The sequence below is a fragment of the Melospiza georgiana genome, chromosome 25, assembly GCF_028018845.1.
Source record: "Melospiza georgiana isolate bMelGeo1 chromosome 25, bMelGeo1.pri, whole genome shotgun sequence".
NCBI classification, from domain to species: domain Eukaryota; kingdom Metazoa; phylum Chordata; class Aves; order Passeriformes; family Passerellidae; genus Melospiza; species Melospiza georgiana.
Window position 1 is genome coordinate 4,344,536 of NC_080454.1, and position 21,585 is coordinate 4,366,120.

Below are 21,585 nucleotides of genomic sequence, written 5' to 3' on the forward strand. Positions count from 1 at the left end.
GCCATCCCATGGGTGCCCTGGGATGGCACTCAGGGTGATCTGTTCCATAACTTTGCCAGGCACTCAGTTCAGGCTGACAGGTCTGGAGTTCCCCAGATCCTCCTTCCAGCCCTTCTTGGGGATGGGCTCACACTGGAACCTCGAGTGCTCTGGAACCTCCCCACTGAGCCAGGACTGATGGTAAATGTTGGAGAGCAGCCTGGGGAGCTCACCCACCAGCTCCCTCATCCCCCTAGGATGGATTCCATCCAATCCCATACACCTGTGAGCATCTGAGTGGCTCAGCAGGTCAGCAGCTTGTTCCTCCTGAAATACAGGGGGTTGTTCTGCTCCCTGTGCCCACCTACCAGCTCAGGAGAGCGCTTGTCCTGAGGACAGCCTGCCCTAATATTGAACATTGAGACATACAAGGTATTAAGCAGCTCAGCCTTTCCTTATCTTTAGTGACTATATTCTACACTGTGTCAAAAAAAGAGTAGAGGTTCTCCTTATCCCATATTTTGCTAAAAATTTATTTGTAGAAACACATTCTACTGTTTTTCACAGAAGTAGCCAGGTTAAGCTCTAATTGATCTTTCACCTCTCAGCTTTTCTTTCTGCATGACCTAGCAAGATCCTTAAACATTTCCTACGTTGCCTGAACTTTTGTCCAAAGTTGATGCTCTCTCTTTTTTCCCCTGAGTTCCCACAAAAGCTCCATGGACAGCCAGGCCAGTCATTTTCCTCATTAGCTCATCTTTTGCCACACTGGGACAGGCTGCTCCTTCCCCCTTAAGATTACTTTCTTGAAATGTGTCCATCCTTCCTGGACCCGTTGGTTTTTAAGGGCTGTTTCCCCTTCAAAAAAATCAGAACCTGATTTGGTACCCCCCAAATCTGCATCCTAAATAGGCCAAAGTCTGCCCTTCCTAATTCCAGTGTAGAAGTTTTCTTGCTGCCCCTCCTTTCAACAACATTGAAAACTTGATTATTTCATGGTCACTCTGTCCCAGGCAGCCTCCGAGCCCCACATCTGCCACCAGCCCTTCTCTGTTTGTGAACAGCAGCAGACAGAGCTTTCCTTGCCAGTGGGAGTGTTACCAAAAATTCAGTAAAACAGAAAACTCCTTAAAACCAGTATAGATAGCATTAAGAATCAACATTCTTTATTCAGCTGGATGCACAGGGGAGAGCTCCTCCCAAAGCCACGCAGGCTGAGTGCAGGAAAGTTTCTCTTTATTTTCTCTGTTTTGCACACATATTCATTGATTTTCCTGGACTAAACTTACATATGATAATCATTTCCCAAAAATCATTAACATATTTCCCATCCCCTATACCCATGTGTTCTTCTCTTCTGGAGGTCTCTCTGGTGGTCCCTGGTGGTTGTGGACCCCAGTGTTCCAGTGGGTCTGGCTGAGCTGGGAGGACACTGAGGCTGCTGAACTTCCAGTTCCCCTTCTCACACAATGGGCATTGTGTGGTTTCCACAGGCCTGGGGTTGTGGAGAACAAGCTCGAGGTGTCAGCTCACCTGGTGGAGACAATTGATCATCTGGTAACATGAAGTCATAGAGTGGGCTATGATATCACAGAGTGGAGAATGAGAGGTCATGGAGAAGCTACAGCATCATAGATTGCATTTATGGCATCACAGAGCAAGCTGTGACAACACAGGGCAGCAGTCTGACATCACAGAGCAACTAGGACATCACAGAGTTGGCTGTAACATCAGAGACCAGTTGTGTGACATTAGAGAATGGGTTGTGCCATCACAGAGAAGGCTGTGACATCCCAGAGGCGCTGTGTGACATCCCAGCAGGGCTGTGTCAGGTCGCTGGGTTGGTCACTCCACCCCAGCTCCCCCTCACAGTTTCTCCCAACAAGTCCAATGCTTTTCATGCCCAGCAGGGTCACTGTCCCCCGGGATCCCCCCGGCCCACCTGGAGCCACAGCCTCCACCAAAGGATGTTCCACAGGATCCACCCCAGAGCCTGACAGGGGACAAAAGGGCCAGGGCTGTATGACCAGGACATCAAAGATGTTCTTATCTTATTGTATTCCATATTTCTAGAGTCCCATACTGTTGCAATCATATCTAAAGTCCATACCTTCTTGCTGGTTTTCTACCATGCAGTCCTTCTCTGTAGCACAGTTCCTCATGGTTTCACAGGGGCTCCTCCTGGGCTCTTGACCGACCCCTTGTATCCCAGCTATCTTTACGAACCACAGCTGCTGCCCAACTAAGGACTTCACAGCAGTGACTCATTTAGAATAGCTAGGACCCACTCATCTAATACATAGGACTCTCATTACATTTCAGTTGTTGTATTCTTATTGCTGTTATAAGAATACATATATTCAGGCCCCCACACAAGGACATGGATTATCCAGGTCACTGTGGCCTGGGTGGGGTTCCCCAGGCTAGGAAAGATGTCTGGCAGCTGGAGCAGGGTCTGGGAAGGGCCTCCAAGGTGGGGCTGGAGCCCCTGGGCTGTGAGCAGAGGCTGAGGGAGCTGGGCTTGTCCAGCTTGGAGCAGGGAAGGCTGAGGGGCTCCTCATGCCAACCTGGCAGTGCCAGCGAGGAGGGGATGGAGAACACAGAGCCAGGCTCTTCACGAGGGGGCCTGGGGGGAGACAAAAGCCAATGGGTGTAAGGGGAAGGAGGGGAGATCAGCCTGTGCATGAGGAGATGAAATGAGTCAGGCTGGTTTCAGCATTTCCTCAACACCAAGAGCAGCCTGACCTCCCATCTCCATCCCCCACTGACAGCTTTGCAAATCAGGAATTGTTTGAACTGTTTTGCTCCCACTCCAGGACGAGCATCCTGATACAAGAACTCATTTGTGTGTATGTCTATCACAGAACCACGTTTGTCTAAAATTACTTTTAATATGGAAATCACTTGTGTTTGGAGGACTCATCAGTCACTGCTGGGACATTGCACATAGCTCAGGGAACAGCAAGATTGTTATTAAATTATGTCTTCTTCAAGTGTTGTCTGTTTGTCATGAAGAGAAACTTTCTGTGCCTCTGAGTCTCACCAGTTCCTAGTCCTCAAAGTGTGGGATCTCAGCACCTCAGGATGGAGGTGCAGAGTGGCCGAGACCACCCTTGGGGGGCTCGGGAGTCCTGGAATGTTGCCAGAAGTGTCTGGTGGCTGGACTTTGATCCTACACAGGAGACAACACCTGTATGAGGATAGGAGGATTTCACTGGGTGAATGGTGGAGGGATAAGTTAATTAGAGTGTAAAACACAGGGTTTAGGATTTCTGTACAGGGGGGTCTAAAGAAGTAAGATGGAGGAATTGGGGCGTGTCCTGTTCTTCTTCTTCTTCTTGGCCTCCATCTTCTGTGGTGATGGTGGCACTTTGGGATTGGTTATTACTAGAAGTGCACTGGTTAATAAGGGTAAAAGGTATTGGGGAAAAATTATAAATATTGTATACGTAACTTCGGGTATAAAGATAAGTGACCGCCCCAGGGGCTCTCAGTGTGCTCATGGCTGGCTTGCTGTGCAGACCTCTGTCGGGCTGAAAGAAAATCTTTTAGATAAACAATTAATAAACACCGAGACCGAGAAAAGATCTGAAGTCTCTCCTCGTCCTTTGAAGCGCCGGACTGTCCAAGGCCACCCTGGGCCTTTCCAGGCCACCTAAACAGCCGAGAAACCGACATCAAAGGACCCAAACCTGATGAGTTGTGGTTCCCACACTAGTGGTGGCACTTCCTCATCCCTCCATGCACAGAGCAGAGCTCCCTTGTCCCAAAAAGTCTCTGGCAATGCAGGGATGAAGGAAACGGGACAGGCTGTGGGGATCAGGAGCAGGGCAGGGCCAGGGATTTGGACCCTTGAGATCTCAGCACCTCAGCCTGAGGGGAGCAGGGCAGCCAGGGAGCCTCCTTTGGCCTTGGCCAGGCACCTACCCCCATGGATGGGGCTGAGTCCTGTGGCAGCTGCTGCTGTGCCCTTGCCAGGGGCTGAGGCCATGGGGCCAGTGGCCAGAGCAGCCTGGCCTGAGCAGAGCTGTGGGGCCAGAGCCGGCTGGGATGGGCTGGGCTGGGGAGAGGCCCTTGGTGCTGCCCAGAGCTCAGGGCAGCTGGCAGAGCTTGCAGGGAGCTGGGCTGGGCTCAGAGAGCCTGGCCCAGAAACCATCAGTGTCCATCTCTGCGGGGGAAGGGTAGATATAATCCAATTGTATCAGGAACCCACGTCTTAAAAATGGAACCCACTAGGCCGCGGCAAAATATCCAAATATGGATAACATTGTAACCAGACCAGTGAAGAGACTTTTGCTTTTATTTCCAGCACATCAGTCTCAAAATACAAAATGGAGACATGACAGCTCACTGATCCACACAAAAAAGTCCCCCTCGGGATAGCTGATACAGAAATACATACAATCATCTCAGTCTAGATTTCAGCCAATCACACACAGAAAACACATATTGACAAGCATTCTATCCAATCTTATAAAACATATGTAATCGTAGCTAAAACAAAGACTGGTTCATAAGAGAGAAAGAACAAAGTTCTACTCATGCTAACCTCTAAAGATATACATTAAATAACCTTGTTGCCATCCTAAAGCAAATTCTACAGAGGCCTATTGTGGTTTGTCACGACTACTGCTTGGGAAACTTTTCTGCTTGCACAGGAAACTTTTCTGCTTGCATGGGAAACATTTCTGCAATGCTAACAAAACTCCAATCTAAGGCCTACATACTTTTTTAAACCATTTCTTAAAAATCCTCTAACCTTATGGATTCCAACACATCTCAGCCTGGCTGAGCGTGCAGGGGCAGGACTCGGGCCAGGCCTTGTGGGGCAGGGCCAGCGCCTGTGCAAGGCATTGCAAACAGGCAAGTGGCCCAGAGAGGAGGCTGCTCTGTGCCCTTGGTGGCATGGACAGAGCAGGGAGGGGGCCCAGGACATTTGTCAGTGCCAGCCTCTGTGCCCAACCCTTGGCAGGCCTGGCTGCTGAGCCCAGCTTTGGCCTGGGCTGAGTTTGGCTGTGGCCCAGCTCCATCCTCCTGTGGGGCTCAGGGCCTGTTCCCGGCCATGGCCAGCCCTGGCTGCCTCTCTGCTCTGCCCAGAGGCTGGCAGAGCCCGGGGCAGGGCTGTCTGTGCAGCCCCACAGGTGCCACGGGCTCTGCAGGAGCTGGCAGAGGCTGCCCAGCAGGGAGGCCATGGGGCACAGAGCCCCAAGGCTGCTGTGGGCACCACGGCACAGGGGCCGTTCCCAGCCGCAGTGCTCCTGGCCTGGGCTGGGCCTGCACAGGGGCTGGGCCACCATGGCTGGGCCAGCACAGGGCCACAAAGGGGCCATGCAGCTGCTGCCGGGGCTGACAGCAAGGCCAGGCACACACAAGCAATTGCTGAGCTTGGCCTGCGCTGGCCAGGCCTGACTGTGCCAAAGGCACAGCTCAGCTGCCCTGGGGGCTGCAGGAACAGTCCAGATCCCAAAGAGCCTCCCTGGCTGTGCTGCAGACCAAGGCTGCTGGAGGGAAATGCAGGGCTGCTGCGGGATGGGGAGGACATTGAATTCCAGCACACACCTCAGCTCTCTGATGATCCCAGTACCATGCTGGGCCCTGTTTCAGACTGAAGCAGAGCAGATGTTGATGGGACAGGAGCCTTGTGGGGCTGTCAGGGCCCTGCAGCTTGCAAAGTGCTCTGCTCTTCCTCAGGTGCTCTCAGAGAGATCCAATCCCAGCTGGGCACCTCAGGGCACAAGTGGCACTGCCTGTTCATGGGCACACAGCTGATTTCTGCCTGGAAAGGGGCACAGGTGTTAATACCTGTTAGTTTCATAATATACAAGCAAATCTTTAAATCTTTATTTTCTGGGTCTTTTGAGAACTTTTGAGAAATGTAAACGTTTTCTCTCCTGGAACAGGAATTTCCTGGATGTGCTGGATTCTTCTTCTGATGGCAGGAGAAGAAATACTCATCTTCCTCTCTGCCTTCACCACAAACATTCACTCTAATATTTAATCACCCCTTCCCTTCAGGTATTTCCAGCTGTCCTGTTGAAATGGCCCTGTCTAAGAACATCTCTTCATTTAGAGCAGCTGCATCTGTGTCCTTTCCATCGCTCCCAGATTTTCTCATCTAGATGCTCTCTGGTCATTCAAGTACCTCTCAACTGACTCGTTTCATGCATTGAACATCAGGGAGTTGTCAAATCTTTCTGAAGTTTACACACATTAGACAGCATCCTAATTGTGTTTATATCTATCATAGAATTACCATTTCTTATGTCTTTGTCCAAAACTCTTGCTATACGACAATCCATGGGCAATGGTGGACATGTCAGATGGTGCTGGGACATCCCAGAGAGCCGTGGGAAGAGCTGTGATGGTTATTAAACTGTTCAAATGTTCAACTTCTGTTTTTTGGCAAGAAACCTCTCTGTGTCTCTGAGTATCACCAGGCCCTTAGCCCAAAGGACACAAACCTGATGAGTTGTGATTCCCACTGCAGTGGCACTTGGACCTTGGCTCTGTGCAGGAGAGCTCTTAATCTCCTTTCTCTCTTTTCCTCCCTCTGGGCATGGAGAGAGCTCCTCACTTCAGTGTGTGACTCATGTGTGCAAAGAGCAAATCTGGGCAGAATTGGGGCAGGGAGGGTTTGCACGGGAGGATCTGTTGGGATCTGTGCTGGGCACAGAAGATGTTTTCCATTGCTCTGAGATGTCTGCTGTGCAAAGTGGACTTAATACCTTGCAGAGGAATGATTTTGGCATATGATGGAGCTGTGCCTTCCCTTGGCTTTGTTGGCTGACAAGAAATGAACATCCCTCTGTGTCTCAGGCAACTCCTTCTCCAAGGAAAGCAGGTGGGAGCTGGAGCAAAGGAGCTGAAAGCTGCAGGTGCAGCCTGGGCTGGAGGGAGCTCAAATTTGCACAAGGCTGCTCTGAATGCCAGGGCTTGGATGGGGGAAATGGTGGGGTGGGGGTAGGGACAGAGTCTGATTGATTGTCAGCCATGAAGGGTCTTATGTCGCAGAGAACTTTTATGAAAAATCCTTTCTTTAAGGTTTTTCCTCCTGAGAAGCTGAGAGACCTCAAGAAACCAAATGTAAACAGTGATTATCTGCTGCTGTGGAAGGCAACATGTAGATCTGTGATTAGTCTCATGTGGTTGCTTGTAATTAATGGCCAATCACAGCCCTGCTGGCTTGGACACGGAGCTCGAGCCAGAAACCTTTGTTATAATTTCTTTCTTTCCTTTTCTTACCTAAGCCTTCTGATGAAACATTTTCTGCTATTCTTTTAGTATAGTTTTAATGAATTATATATCATAATATAATAAATCAAGCCTTCTGAAACATGGAGTCAGATCCTCATCTCTTCCCTCATCCAAGAACCCCTGTCACTGTCTTGATTTTCATATCTGTTCCAACTACATGAGGAGGTACTTGGATTCAAAGTCAATTGGAGATTGCTATTAACAGGGGAAAAAAAATAAATAGGACCTAAAAAATGTTTCCTCACTGTCTTTTTAAATAGAACATATTCAGTTGAATGCACTTTTGAAATCTCTCTTTGTTAACCACACAAGATTTGGAAACTGAAATAAACTTGTCCCCAGAGGCTTGGCTTGTTAAGGTGTTCTGAATGTTAATGAGCCCTGGGACACTGAATTCCTGCACTGAAGAGCTGAAGGCTGAACAAGCCTCTGGAGCAGTACTTGGAGTCAGTGTCAATTGGAGATTGCACATTTTAATGAATTAACAGGAAAAAATATTACAAGACCTAAAACATATGTTTTGTCACTCATTTTAAAATATATTGCATTCAGTTTGGATATACTACTGAGATCTGTTGAATTAACCACAAATGATTTGAAAACTGAGATCAGATTATTCCCAGAGGCTTGGCTTGTTCAGGTGTTCTGAATGGTAATGAGCCCTGGGACACTGAATTCCTGCACTCAAGAGCTGAAGGCTGAACAAGCCTCTGCAGCAGGAAAATTCAGCAGCAGCCTCCAAGGTGCTGAGGATGTCAGCAGCCCCCACTGAGGCCATCCCTGCCCAGACACCGTGGGGGAATGGGCAGACAAGGAGAGCGTCCCTGGGGCTGGGGCAGCACAACTCAGAGGCACCAGCGGCTCCAGCTGGGAAATGGAGTGTGGAATGTGGCTGGGAAAGCCCTGCCTGGGCTGTGCCAAGCAGGACACAAAAGCCCTGACCCCCATCCCCCAAACAATTCTCTCAAGGAGACATTTAAAAGGAATTACAATTGTTTGTGTACTCTGAGTTGGACTCCCTGAAGAAATACCAGCAAGAGATTCTCAGGAGCTCCAAACAAGCAAACAGCCTTTACTGTCAACTTTAGAAAATCAGAGAAACTTTGGCAAAAAGTTTAATATGACATTGTAGTGGTTTTGGTTTGTTAATTTAAGATTTTTTCCAATCTTGAGATCTCTTAATTAATGTATTGATGAGTCTGGCTGGTTTTAGTGTTGGTTAATTATTTATGTATTTATTTTGTTGTGAGATGGGATTACGAGAAAGGTACAGTAGGCTTAAAATTTTAAAAGGGTATAAAGAAAATTTTATTAAAAGCAAATGTAAGAAAAGGTAGTAAGAATTAAATTCATTAGAACACTTTATTTTTTTCTTTACGACTTTTTTTTTTTAACCTGACAATGTAAAGAAACTAAACTAAAAATTTCTAGTAGTTTACTATTTCTAGAATTGTCTTTTTTTAGTTTTAGGGAGAGAAGTTTTTCTGGTTAAGTTTTTGGACTTTTTTTACAGGGGGAAAATTTTTTTTTTGTGGTTCTTAATTTTGTCATGGATAACAGTTGTCTGGGGAACTTTGTTATTGTGAAGTTCTTTTATTGCTACAAGCTGTTTTACAAATTATTGATGGATCATGTCGACTTATGAGGTATTGTTTTAAAGGTGAGTTGTTTAAAGGTAAATGTTTTTATTATCTACTTTTTAAAATATTTTTATTTCTGGAAATAGAGATCTTCTCTTGTGGATTCTAGATTACTTTTTTTTCTGCCTGAACTTTATATGAAATTGCAGGTATTTTATAATTTATTTTAATATGGAGGGGTTTTTTTGATATTGTTTTGAATATTTAATTTTTTTAAATAGTTTTATGTGTTATAAAGAAAAAGAGTTTTTTCTTTTTAGATTATAAGAGGATTTTAGTTTCAAGATTAAGGTATTTTTTCTTCTTTTTTATTGGGTATTTATTTCTTCCTTTCTGACTTTGATGGTTTTATGGGTTTTTTTGATGTTTCTATTTTGTTTTTTTCTTTTACTTGAGGGATGATTGAAGTATTGAAAGGGTTAACATCTGACCAGCCAGTAATTTGTGATGGAAGTTGTGGTTGTGTTGTGTTAGGATTGGTTTTATGGTTGGTTTTTGAGTTTTTTTGTATTTAGTTGTAGGGTTATTTTGTATGAGTTGTAGGATGTAGGAGCTTTTGGTTTTAGTTGTGTTGCGGGGAGGGGACATGGTGGTAAGATTTTAATAGCTGTGGCTAGCTTTGTTCTGGTTGGGGTTTTGTAGCCTCTTTTGTTTTCCCAGTCCCAGCTCTCGCAGTCCCTTCACCCCTTTCCTTGACTCTGAGCCCCTGAACCTCCTTCCCAGCTCTGCCTGCTCTTCATGTCCCCCTTTTACTTGGCCTGTGGAACCCCCTGGATCCCAAACTCTCACTTTCAGCCCCCCAACCCCCTCAAATCTCCACGTCCCCCCAGTCCTCCACTCCTGCGGTGCCTGGAAGTGGCGCTGTCGGAGCCCAGTCCAGGGGTCCTAAATCCTTGAATGTGGGGGATGTGGATGGGACACTCTGGGAGCACTGGGGCAGTGAGCGGGGCCAGATGGAGCCACAGAAAGCAGGGATGGTGGGAGGAACTGAGTTGAGCTGAGCTATTGGAATGGCCAAAGGTGGGATATTGGGATGGTCAGGGCTGGGATATCGGGACAGCCAGAGCTAGGATATTGGGATAGCCAGAGCCAGGACATTGGGGTAGCCAGGGCTGGAATACTGAGAAACCACGGCTGGGATATTTAGGATAGCCAGAGCTGGGATATCGGGATAGCCAGAGCTGGGATATCGGGATAGCCAGGGCTGGGATATTGGGATAGCCAGAACTGGGATATTGGGATAGCCAGGGCTGGCATATTGGGACAGCCTGAGCCAGGATATTGGGATGGCCAGAGCTGGGATATTGGGATAGCCTGAGCCGGGATATTGGGATGGCCTGAGCTGGAACATTGGGATAGCAAGGGCTGGGATATTGGGACAGCCAGAGCTGGGATTCTGGGAAAGCCAGAGCAGGGCTATTTGGATAGCCAGGGCTGGGATATAGGGATAGCCAGAACTGGGATATTGAGATAGCCAGAGCCGGGATCTTGGGATAGGCACAGCTGGGATATTGGGATAGCCAGAGCTGACATATTGGGATAGCCAGAGCTGGGATATTGGGATATCCAGCCCCGGCTCAAGGACAGGACCCGGCCCATGGCTGACAGTTCCCTGGAGACGGGGCTGGTAGAACCAGAATGGGGGGATTCGGGGGAGCCGGGGCTGGGCTGGGATCTGTGAGAATGGAGGATTCTGAGGGGCTGGAATGGGATCTCTGGGGATGGGGGGGAACTGTGGGGCTGGGATGGGAATCCAAGGGGCACCCTGGGTCTGGGACACAACTCCATGGATCTGTTCTCTCCTCGTTCCCAGGTCTCCACATGCTGCAAGTGGTTTCCAGCTGTGACCTCCTGTCCAATGGCGTGTCCATGGATCTCACTGGTATGGCTACAAGGGCTGGGATTTCATCCTCTTTCCAGCTGGGACCCGGGAGCTTTGCAGGGTCCGATGGTGCCACCTGGATCAGCCAGAGGTGCTGGGAATCCAAAGGGATCATGGTGGAGCAGACGAAGCATTACCTGGGACACACCTGGGTGGAAATACATCAGATGGGGTTGGGTGGCTCTGGAGCACAAAGGTGAGTGTGGGAGGGGAAGGGCAATTCCTATGGGAATGGGGGGATTCAGGAATGGGGGACTTGGGAATGCAGGAATTACCATGGAATTTCCATGGCCAGATTTCACTCTCATTCCAGTCAGGTGAGAATTCCATGGATGGTTCTTCCCCCTAACCCACTGCCATGGGAATTCCATGGGGAAATGATTTGAATGGATGACCAATGCAATGCCAGCAGTGCAATGAGAAGTAATCCCTGCTGGGATTCCATGGGACATCAATCCCAATCCTTTGCCCAGGCTGGCTTTGCTGTGCCCGTGGCAGCACCAGGGGAGTGCCCTGTCCCTGCCCTGAGCCTAGCACGAGCCTTTCCTTGGCTGTTCTGTCCCTGCCCGGGGCAGGAGGGCACTGCCAGAGTGGCTCTGGCGGCCCCGGGCACCCTGCCGGGCTGCAGCTGCAGCAGGGGCTCCTGGGGAATATTCCAGAGCTCAAAGCAAACAACAGTTCCTGGAGGGGATTCTGCCCCTGGGCCTGTGCTGGCAGACCAAGGGAACAGCCCAAAGTGCTGGAGCTCAGTGTCCCTCGGCCAGGCCATGTTCCCTGGCTGTGCCCTGTCCCATGGCTATCCCCTTTCCCTCAGTTGTCCCCTGTCCTTCAGCTGTCCCCATCCGTGTCCCCTGTCCCTAAGCTGTCCCTTTTCCCTCGGCTCTGTGGGGCCAGGGGTGGCAGCAGAACCCGGGGCAGCCCTAGGGGAGAACAACCCTGAGCCCCAGCTGGGCCAGTTCCCCCAGTTCCCCCCAGGTCACTCCCAGCATGGGCCCTGTGGCTCTCAGTCACCCCCAGGATGGTCCCAGTCACTCAGTATGATCCCAGTATCATCACAGTCACTCCCAGTATGATCCCAGCATGGTCTCAGGTGTTCCCATTCACCCCTACTATAGTTCCAGGCACTCCCAGTATGGTTCCAGTCCCTCCCAGTATGATTCCAGTATGAACCCGGTCACTCTCAGTACAGTGCCATTTGCCCCCAGTATGGTCCCAGTCCTTCTAAGTTACCCAGTATAATTCCAGTCGCTTCCAGGTACTCCCAGTATTCTTCCACTAACTTCCTTTATGGTTCCTCTGTGATCCCAGTCACTTCTGGTCTCTCCCAGTATATCCCAGTTGCCCCCAGTGTGTTTCTATTCACGCCCAGTAGCTCCCAGTCACCTCCAGCATGATTCCAGTCACTTCCTGTATATCCTGGTTGCCCCAGCATGATCCCAGTTGCCCACAGCCTTCACCTAGTCACTTCCAGTATCATCCCAGAATGACCATAGTCACCGTCAGCATGGTGCCATTTCCTCCCAATATGATCCCAGTTACTCCCAGCATGGTCCTAGCTGGTCCCAGTCTGATCCCAGTTGCTCTCAGTGGTGCCTAGCATTTACCCAGTCACTCCAAGTATGATCCCAGTATGAGTTCACTCTGATCCCAGTCTCCCCCAGCATGGTCCCAGTCAATCCCAGTTGCCCTCAGTGTAGACTCAGTCACTGCCAGTTGCTCCAGGCACCCATGGCCGAGATTGGGTTCCACCACAAAATTCCCTTAATCCAAAGATAACACCCAGACAAAATCTGCCATTCCTGACAAGTCTGGCTGGCCTTGGCCTAGTGAGGCTGTCACCTGCCTTCCAAACACTGAGGCTCTGTGCTATGGAAAAGGCCTGTCCTTCTTAACCAGCTTCCCATGGGCAAATTTGGGTTCCACCTCCAACATTCCCTGTTGTGGCAGACTGGAGGAGATTGTTGGCTGGAAACATTTTGTGTGTGAGGGAGGAAGGGGCAGGTCCAGCCTTGCCCTGCCATGGAACCTCAATAACCCCCAGAGCCTCTATCCCAGCCCAGCAGTGTCTGCCAGTCCCTGGCACAGCACAGGCAATGCTCCACAGCCACCCCTGCAGCCCCCAGCCCAGTTCCTGAGGGACCAAATGAGCCCAAGTCCCACCTGAGGGAAGGGCCCAGGAAGACCAAGGGGTATTTAAGGCTGATCCCAAGGTAAGCACACATTTTGACCCTACCTCCTCTTGGAATTTCTATCTGAGCAGTGCTGGAATGCAGGAGTTGGTAGCTGCGTGTGTGCTTCTCTGTATCCTATTTGTCTTTATCTCTAATTCCCTCTTCTTGCAAATTTTGAGCAACTTAAAATTGAACAGGCTTAGAGTTTGTGAAGTTGAATGGGCCAAATTCATGCTTTGAGAAGTGTTTTTTCATTTTTTGATTGAATGTCCTATTAAACTTTTGCCAAAGCTTCTCTGATTTTCTAAAGTTGCTAGTAAAGGCTGTTTGGTTGTTTTGAGCTCCTGAGAATGTCTTGTTGGTATTTCTCCAGGGAGTCCAGCTCAGCGGACACAAACAACTCGAATTCCTTTTAAATGCCTCCTTGAGAAACTTGTTTGGGGAATGAGGGTCAGGCTTGTGTGTCCTTCTTGGCACAGCCCAGGCAGAGCTTTCCCAGCCACATTCCACACTCCATTTATTAGGTCCTGTTTACTTTTTTTCCCTGTTAATAAACTGATATGTGCAGTCTCCAATTGACACTGAATCCAAGTACCTCCTTATGCAGTTTGAATAAATATGAAAATCAGGACCCTTCATGGCTGACAATCAATCAGACTCTGTCTCTACCCCCACTCCACCATTTCCCCCATCCAAGCCCTGGCACTCAGAGCAGCGTTGTGCAAATCTGAGCTCCCTCTAGCCCAGGCTGCACCTGCAGCTTTCAGCTCCTCAGCTCCAATTCCACCGGGTTTCCTTGGAGAAGGAGCTGCCCGAGACACAGAGGGATGTTCATTTCTTGTCAGCCAACAAAGGCAAGGGAAGGCACAACTCCATTAAATGCAAAAGTTATTCTCTTCCTTGGTTCTGCCCTGCCCCTGCTCCCCACAGCCTGTCCTGTTTCCTTCATCCCTGCATTGCGAGGGACTTTCTGGGACAAGGGAGCTCTGCTCTGGGGATGGAGGGAGGTCCAAGTGCAGCCCCTGCAGTGGGAACCTCAACTCATCAGGTTTGGGTCCCTTAAGGGACCAAGAACTGGTGAGACTCAGAGACACAGAAATGTTTTTCTTCATGGTCAACATAAAAAATGTGAACATGATAAAATTTAAGAAGCATCCAAATTTTTCCTTCAGCTCCTTGTGACATCCCAGCAACATCTGACATGTCCACTATCAACAAGGGATTGCCATATAGGAAGGTATATAGACAAAGGCATCTTAGTTGTAGTTTTGTGTCACTCTTCCTCCAGTCTGAAACAGGGCCCAGCCTGGTGCCAAGATCATCAGGGACCTGAGGTGTGTGCTGGAATTCAATGCCCTCCCCATCCCACAGCAGCCCTGCATTTCCCTGCTGCAGCCTTGGTCTCCAGCACAGCCATGGAGGCTCTTTGGGCTCTGGATTGTTCCTGCAGACCCCAAGGGCAGCTGAGCTCTGCCTTTGGCAGAGTCAGGCCTGGCCAGACTCAGGAGAAGCTGAGGTCCCTCAGCTTCTCCTGCCAGCCCCAAAGCCCATCCTGTCAGTCCTGCAGAGCCTCTGCAGCTCCTCCTCACTGCCCAGAACAGGGAGCCTCAGAGCCAGACACAGCAGCCCAGATGTGCATCCCCGGCCTGGGTTGCCTCTGACAAGGGAGCAGCACGAGGCACTGCAGGAGCCTGCAGACAATTCCTGCAGCACTTGTAGGATGATCCTCCTGCCCAAGAGACATTCCCATGGGGCCAAGTCAGGAACTGCAATGGGGAGTGGGGCCAGAGAGGAAAGGGCAAACAGGGATGGGCTGTTGGCAGGGGAGGGAACAGGGGTGGGCCATAGGAAGAAATTTGTAGAAGGAAGAGTAAAGAAAGCAAAGGTGAAGCAAAGGAAATGCTCAGGGCAGTTTGGGGGTGGCTGCCAGGCAGCGCTGGCTCTGAGCAACAGCGTCTGCAGTGGCACAAGAAACTCCCAGCTGATGGAAACAAACTTTCTGGCTGACTGCAGAGGCCAGGATAAAGCTGAGTGGTTTCCTTGGTGTCCTCCAGCCCTTGCTGGCCCCAAAGGGATGATGGCATTTGTTCTCCCTCAGGTTCATGTCCCCACAGCAACAGCATGGCGGTGCTCCTGCCTGCTGTGTGCAATGCAAACAGGGGCTGCTGAGCCAGTTCTGCCGTGTCTGTGCCTGCAAGGATGGGGCACCTGTGTGAGCTGGGGGAGAGGCCAGGCCTGCAGAGGGGGGATGTTGTTGGCAGCTCCATCAGGATGCTCTGGGACGCTGCCCTGGGCTGTCCAGCACACTGGGGATGGATCAGTCCCTGCTCTGCTGCTCCTTCCCATCTGCCCCAGGGCCCTTGCACAGCCCCAGCCATGCTGTTTGCACCCAGCCTGCCCACGGCCAGCCTGGGGCTGCTCATGGGGCTTTTCTGTGCTGAGCATTGGCCTGGCCGTGTTCTTGAGAGAGTCTGGGCAAGGAGCCTGGAGCCCCCAGGGCCTGGCCTGAGACGTCAGCGGTGCCCCAGCAGTGCCCATGGCCTGTCCCTGCTGCAGCCCTGGCACTGCCACCCCCAGGGCTGTGCCCGGCGGTGAGAGCTCTCAGGCCCTACAGCAACACCAGGGCAACCAGGGCAGCGGGGCAGGGCCACGGCAGCAGCACTGGCAACATCAAGTGTTGCTGCTGTTGGGCACAGTTGCTGGGCCAGCACTGCTCCTCTGCCCCCAGCTCTGCACACAGACATTGCTGCTGCAGCTCCACGGAAGGCAACAAAAGGGCATCTCTGCAGAAAACTCTGCTGGGATATTCTTTACTTCCATTAAAGCCACCAAGAGCACAACCCCTCATGGACACAATCTCTGGCCACAGTGAAGGTGGAGAGAAACAAAATGAGAAATGGAACAAATATGACATTTCTTTTTGGACAATATGGAAAGGGAAAAATAAAGAAAAAAAAAAAAACTCCCACTACTGAACCAAAAGGAAGTATCAAAGATGACTTCTTTTGCAAGTGATTTGCAGAGATTGGCCAGCAGTTTAATGTTTCTGAAACCATCCCATCATCATTCTCCTCACAGCAGCCTTGAGCTCCTGGTTCCTCAGGCTGTAGATGAGGGGGTTCAAGGCTGGAGGCACCACCGAGTATGGAACTGACAGGGCCAGATCCAGGGATGGGGAAGAGATGGAGGGGGGCTTCACATAGGCAAATGTGCCAGTGCTGAGGAAAAGGGAGAGCACGGCAAGGTGAGGGAGGCAGGTAGAAAAGGCTTTGTGCCGTCCCTGCTCAGAGGGGATCCTCAGCACTGCCCTGAAGATCTGCACATAAGAGAAAACAATGAACACAAAACAACCAAAATTTAAACAGACACTAGCAGCAAGAAGCCAAATTTCCCTGAGGTAGGAGTGTGAGCAGGAGAGCTTGAGGATCTGTGGGATTTCACAGAAGAACTGGCCCAGGGCATTGCCATGGCACAGGGGCAGGGAAAATGTATTGGCTGTATGCAGCAGAGCAGTGAGAAAGCCACTGGCCCAGGCAGCTGCTGCCATGTGGGCACAAGCTCTGCTTCCCAGGAGGGTCCCGTAGTGCAGAGGTTTGCAGATGGACACGTAGCGGTCATAGCACATGATGGTCAGCAAATAAAACTCTGTTGAAATGAAGAACAGAAAGAAAAAGACCTGTGTAGCACAGCCTGTGTAGGAGATGTTCCTGGTGTCCCAGAGGGAATTGTGCATGGCTTTGGGGACAGTGGTGCAGATGGAGCCCAGGTCAGTGAGGGCCAGGTTGAGCAGGAAGAAGAACATGGGCGTGTGCAGGTGGTGGCCACAGGCTACAGCACTGATGATGAGGCCATTGCCCAGGAGGGCAGCCAGGGAGATGCCCAGCAAGAGGCAGAAGTGCAGGAGCTGCAGCTGCCGCGTGTCTGCGAATGCCAGCAGGAGGAAGTGCCTGATGGAGCTGTTGTTGGACATTTGCTGTCCCTTCGCATGAGGATCTGTAAAATAGTAATGACAGAGTAATTGGGTTTGGAGAGGAATTGAATTATCCCAGCACAGCCTGGGGACACTTTCCCCCCACTGCCTGCCCAGGGCTCTGCTGCCTGCAGCTGTCCCTGCCAGCAGCTGCTTCCCTGTGCCCACTGCTGGGCCCTGCCAGTGCTGTCAGAGCCAAGCCCAGCCCTGCAGGCTCAGCTCTGCCCTGCAGACCCCTCCCAGCTCTGGCACTGAACAGGGGCAGCTCTGGCTCTGCAGGCTCTGATGAAAACTTCAGAGGAACCCTGAGGAGACTGTAAAAGCAACACTGATGCTGCCTGTGAGGGGCCCTGTGCTGATGTCTGTCACTGCGTGGTTTATTCAGATCTGAGAGGGTATTTTTATAAATTCTATGCCTGAACTGAGAGAATAATATCTATGTTCAGTTTCTCATCCAGGCAACCCAGTGCAGTAGATTATTAAAGCAGGATATTCCCTTTTATGCAGCCCTGCCTTGCTGTGCTCCCTCTATAATCTGCTTGGAAAATGTTCTTCAGTTAAGTGCCATTCTGGGAGCAGTCCTGAAGAATGTAGAATCCAGAACACACAAGGAGAACACTTCCAAGCCTTACCAGCTCTCTCCTTCCACCCAGATCTTGTCCCCCACTGCTGGGAGCAGCTGCCAGAGCTGGCTGAGAGCTGTCCCTGGCAGGCAGCAGAGTCCCTGCCCCAGCACAGCACCCTGGGCTGCAGGACCCTGCTCTGCAGGACAGCCCTGGGCACCCCTGGCTGCTCTGCACAAGAGACAATCAGAGAATGTACTCACAGGGTCTGTAGGCATTGGGATATTCCACCTTTAGGAGATCACTCCAGGAGCTGCAGTTGCATTGTCCTGCAGCCAGAGGTTCCTGTGCCAAGGGCTGGCAGTGATTCTGCTCCAGGAACTTCTCAGCACCTTCCCAGCCCTGACTGATTGAAGCTCTCTGTGCCTCTGTGCTGTGCCCAGGGTGGCTACAGGCAGTGTCCCAGCCCTGCTGGGCTGGCAGAAGAGCTGCTCATCAAGAGAAATGTGCTTTTGAAGCTCTTCTTGGTTACCAGGAGCTGCCTCTGTGCTGGGAGCCCAGCCCAGCTCATCAGCACAGACACAGCACCAGGACTTTAATGAGCCTCTGGGGCTTTGTGCTCAGGCCCTGAACATCAATCCCTGAGAGGGAGCTGAAGAAACCTCTCCAGAACTCCAAGGCAGGATCCAACTCCACAGTTTCTTGTACTTTTAATGGGTCCCAGTGAGGGACACAACTGAGAAAGTGTCTCCAGGCCCCAGGCAGAGGAGAGAACTGCAGGCAGTGATGACAGGTGGGGACAAAGAGAATCCAAGTCTTGGTGCCCTGGGGCACAGCAGCAGGGTCTGTGCCACCAAGGGCGGTGAGGAGACACCTTTTCCTGAGGCCCTGGGGCCTCCTGGCACAGCCCCATCCAGGATGGGCACTGTCAGCCCTATGTCCTGCCCTCAGCATCACCCCCTAGCCCACATCCCAGTGGCATCAAGGATCTGCTGGAAGGAGTCCATGGGGAGCCTTTTTCAGGAATGGCCCTGGGGACTCCTGAATGCTCCCTGCATGGACTGCAGGTTTTCCAAAGGACTTTCGGTTTGGCTTTTGCCTTGGAGTCTGTTAGAGGTTTGTGCAATCCTGGCCTCCAATTATCTGCTTTAATTAGTCCCTGGAGAGACTTTGTCAGTAACAACACTCAGTGGGGCTCATTAATGCTTCAGGGTACTTGAGCTATTTGAAGGTACTTGGTGTTTCCCTTTTGATACAGACTCTGTGATACATTTTGCAATCATGGCCTAAATTATCTACTTTAATGAGTCCCTGGAGAGCTTTGTACTGACACTCAATGGGGCTCATTAATGCCTTGAGATACTCAAGGTTTTTAAGGTACTTTATGGACTGAAGAATACTTTTAGGTACTTTTAAGGGTTTTTCTTCCCACACTGAGTCTCTGAGAGGTTTTTGTGCCATCCTGGCCTCCAATTCTCTCCTCCAAGGAGTCCATGAGGAGCCTGTGTTGAGTATCGTCCCCCTTTCTGTTTTACAACAAAATGGAACTGAAAGAATTTTTTAAGACTTTCTAAAATCATCCAAAAAAACATGGGACAATTAACAATTCCACAACAACCACTAAGACAATAATTGGTCCTGTTTCAGCTAGACGTCATCCAACACTTTAGTCCCTTGGATTGGAAGAGTTTATTCACCCAGTCTTTGTTTTCCACTTGAAGATTCTTGAACCCTTCCTTCAGTACCTGAATGCTCTTATGGATTGACTCACTGTGGCTGGAGAGGTTCATGCAACACATGCCCTCAGACTCTACACAGCCATGCCTATGTGCCCAGAGTAAAAACTCTATCGCTGTTCTGCAAGGTGGCATGTCTGATGGTCCCTATATCTGAGAGCAGGCCACTCAATGTGAGGGAGTTAGCATTGGTTTGCTTACTTAACAGACACCCAAGATGGTCTAATTTTCCTAAAACTTCAGCTGCAGCCACCCAAGGGTAGTCCAAACTGGGGGTACTGCCATCCAATACCTGAAATAAAGCTTTCAAAGCCATCTCTTTGAAATCATCCAATACTTCTCTGGGGATACCTGCTGCTTGATCATCTGGTAGGCTGTGTTGTCCTTCTCCAGCTAGATGGTTGATTGTCAATTCTGCCCTTGCCTCACTATTAGCATAGTCTTCTATTAATTGATTATTAAACACTTCCATCCCCCTTCCCACAAAGTGTATTCTGTAGGTGACAACAACATGGTCATAATATATTTTAAATCATAGGGGGTTAAGGCATGTGCTGTAAACATGGCCCTCATTAGGCCATTAAAACAAGTTAAGCCTTCCTATGGTCTTTAGCTGCCCTACATTGATTCTTTGATTTCCTTGCAAACCAATGGGTGATACCTCAGATTCTGCCCCCTTCTTTCATAATACCCTAGGGCAATGAGGAGTTTTGAGACTATTTGCCAGTCTCCTTCCTTAACTGCTTCTTTCCAGATCCTTTCCATGGGATCTTCTGGGGTTGAGGGGTGAGGTGGCTCTGGGGAATCCAAACTGTCTTCTGGGGAGGAAGAATAACTTGGAGCAGAAACATTCAGATTAGAAATAGTGTGACCGTTGGACTTAGTATCTTTGATCATGGGGTTATATTTTTGTCGAAGGGTGAGGCAAAAAGCACTGCCATTTTGTCAGGTGTTGGGGAGGAAGGGCCTTGATCTAGGATGGCAGACTTCCATGGTGGAGTTCTGAAGGCATGGCCCAGGGTGGAGGTGGAATGATTGATAGTGGGGGCAGTACCCGCAGTTGTGGGGGTGGAGTCTGGAGGTTCATTCAGGGTGGAAGAGAAGGTTGTGGTAGCAGGAAGTGGAGGAGCCAAGATGGAAGGAGGATGGTCAGGCTCCAGAGCCACATTCAGGCTCTTTCCATCATGAGTCTCCCGGGCATGATGCATCTTGGACCATCGTGGACGGTCTGAAAAAGGCAGGTTTGAAAGGAAGTCCTGTATTAGGAGTGACCAATGGATTGAGTTTTCAACACGCTGCTTGCTGGTGAGGGGTTTCAAGGATGGTGTGGAAGATGGGGAGCATGCGGGGTTCAATGTGGTCGCTTTTGATCAAAAGGTTGTACAATTTAACTCTCACTGAGTCCCAAAATTCAATGGTACGGATTTCCTCAGTAGAGGCATCTGGAAAACTTTTAATGATCCACCTCATGATTGATTTAATTCGTTCTTTGAAAATAATATGCCATGATCAGGGAGAATTAAAGCATCCATATATGCTCCTTTATGCTTTGGAGAGCTGGCTGCCCATTTTTCTCCTTCTCTTCCTTATGGGGAATAGCCACCGGAACACCCCAAATCAATGATTAGACATGGGTGCATATTGTAAAAACACAGTGGCAAAATGGGCAAGAAATGTCTTGCGTTTCCCCAAACCCACCTGCAATCCTATGCAGGTGAAACCGTGGTTGTCCCTGCAGATCCTGGGCAAGGTCCCTTGAAGCAATAATGAATCTGCCGGTCCAGGCACAATCCAAAATCCCGGGGAGCACTGGCCTATCCATCAGCTAACCCCAGCTGATGTGACCGACACAGGGAGCCCTGAGTTTTAGGGTCCCTGTTCGGGTGCCAAAAGTCACAGTGAAGCTGGCGGCAACAAACCTCTCTGGTTCCTTGACTTCAGGGCAAGGAGGGGGTTTGATGCAGTTGCCCAAAAAGAACTTTAATACCAGGGTGAAAAACAATAAACATCGAGAAGTCGAGCATTGTACGAGGGGTAGGATCCTAAGACCTGAGACAAAGGGGAAGCAACAACATAGACACTTGGGGGTAGAAAACTAGAGCAATAACCCTATAGAGGAAACAAGTAACCAATAAACAAATTGGGGAGTAGAACTTGGACAACTTAGCATAACAACACATAAAGGCTTATAGGGGAACTCTCAAGCTCACCCTAAGTTAAAAGAATGATTCCTATGACTTGAAACTCATGCCAAATTCTTTTAGGGTAAAATCTGACTGACTCTGAGTTACAGCTTGGCTAACTCCCACACTGCTGTTTTGCACTGGCCCCTTGGGACCATGTGGCCCAACAGAGCCACAATGATGTCCTTGGTTCCATGAAGCCCCACA

At 49.9% G+C, this 21,585-nt stretch overlaps 1 pseudogene; it reads right to left on the reverse strand.

Annotated features, from left to right (window-relative positions):
• The window catches only part of LOC131093352 (zinc finger protein 850-like), a 115,967-nt pseudogene that overhangs the window by 17,246 nt on the left and 77,136 nt on the right, over positions 1 to 21,585 (reverse strand).